Raw genomic sequence first — 1,828 nt, forward strand, 5'->3', positions numbered from 1 at the left:
CCAGACCTGCTGAGCTTTTCCAGCAACTTCTGTTTTTGTTCCTGATAGACAGCATCCATAGTTCTTTTATTTTTCATTTCTCATGTTACTGAAATTGCTCATTCAGAGAATAATCTAGAGAACCTCCTCTGCAGCCTGTCCAAAGAGCTAACGTCTTCCTGAAGTAGATATGCAAACAGGCTAAAGGGACTTGCTGACCACCTCATGTTCTCGTATTCCCTTCCACAGACTGTTGGAAGGGGATGAAAAGATGCAGAAATTTCTTCAGAACCAATGCCAAGATCCAATTTTGGCCCCACCTCCTTTGGCAGTTTCAGGTGACATGATGGGTACAGTCTGAAGAAGCCTAAAGGTGTTGAGTTGGAATTAGCTTTGGCTGGGTTAGGATTATCTTTGTATGGGGAAAGGTGCAATCAATGCAATTGTGAAATGAGTGATGGAAATGAGATGAAGGTGCATCAGCAGTTTACAGTAATGTAGTAGTAAGCACCTTCATAGCCTGGTAATTAACATATACTTCCTTGCAGGTGAGGACAAATGCTGACAAGAGACTCCTTGATATACTCCTCCTGGAGAATCTGTTGAAGATTCTTGGGAACCAGGGGAGAAGATTGCCTGAAAAGATTGAGCTGGACAGGCTATTAGACAGTAAGTTGTTCTACTCTCCACATACCCACTCGCTATCACCCTGAGGGGAAACTGAGCACAGGGTGGCAGAATATGGAAAAATATGTGGGGTTCCTAATCCAACACAAGCGCACCCTTGTATTTGCGTGTATCCTAGTGAAAGCATCCACAGAGGTCAAAGGCTTCCTGAGAAAATAAGAGGAAAATTCAAGGAGTTAAGAAATCACCAGCGGCGTGCCCTCTAGTAACCAGTTGATGAAGAATTATTGCAAAATACCAGGATGAATTGTGAAACTTAAACTTCTTCATTGTGGGAAAAGGAAGAGAGAACCTGAAAGAAATGGGGAGATTTTTATTTAAACCAATGCAGACAAGGAACTGTGTTCCATGTATATTTGTACAAGTTTCTGTTCTAAATAAATTTGGCATAAAGTCTAGGATTATTAGCTACCAAATTGTTGTAAATTTCAATCTAATCTTTTCATAGGGATGGAAATTTTATCTTGACATTGGTTAAGGAGATATTACTATATGTGACTCCAGACTTATAGGCAATTAGTTGATGCTTAACTGCCAGCTAAAACGTTCTAACAAACCACTCGGTTATATTCAAAAGGGAAGCTCACATCCATTTTCTCAAGGGCAGTTTAGGAATTGGGAATGAAATGCTGGCCTTGTCAGCCACGATAACATCCCAAGAGTGAATATATAAAACGTGAGGCCAGGCCGTTAAATTGAGACTGCCTGGTAGGACAATGACAATACAGTGACATGTTTACACAGCAAGTTCCCATTACAAATGTAGACCTAGGAATTTCTAAAGGAGATAGAAAAAACACACAAGCTGCCATGAGGCCAAATGTTCCAGTCTGCTGATGGTTGGAGGCTGGACGCGTGCCTGAGGATGTGCTTTAGAACCCTGTGGGAAGCCCTGATGCATGGACTTGCATTGGGACTGTCTGAAATATTTCAACTTCCACTGGGCAATTCCCCTGCTCCCCAGGGCCATCGGTGAATGTATCTGCCTCTGATCTATAGTTGGAGATTTCAGACATTTCCACAGTCGTTACCTGGATAGTTACCCAAGAAATGTCCTCCAGTCTAATGCCATGTTTTCCCATGTGCGCAGGCCTATGCAAAAAACCAGTAGCAAAAAGAGGCTGAGATAACAAGATGTAGAGCTGGATGAACACAGCAGGCC

At 42.3% G+C, this 1,828-nt stretch overlaps 1 long non-coding RNA gene across 1 annotated transcript in view; it reads left to right on the top strand.

Annotated features, from left to right (window-relative positions):
* The first annotated feature begins 3 nt into the window (after positions 1 to 3).
* The window catches only part of LOC125486750, a 5,326-nt gene continuing 3,501 nt past the window's right edge, over positions 4 to 1,828 (top strand). The window contains exon 1 of the long non-coding RNA XR_007265376.1: positions 4 to 648. This is a non-coding gene — a long non-coding RNA (uncharacterized LOC125486750). The remainder of the gene's footprint in view (positions 649 to 1,828) is intronic.

Source organism: Rhincodon typus, chromosome 32 (genome assembly GCF_021869965.1).
Source record: "Rhincodon typus isolate 14 chromosome 32, sRhiTyp1.1, whole genome shotgun sequence".
Classification (NCBI taxonomy): Eukaryota; Metazoa; Chordata; class Chondrichthyes; order Orectolobiformes; family Rhincodontidae; genus Rhincodon; species Rhincodon typus.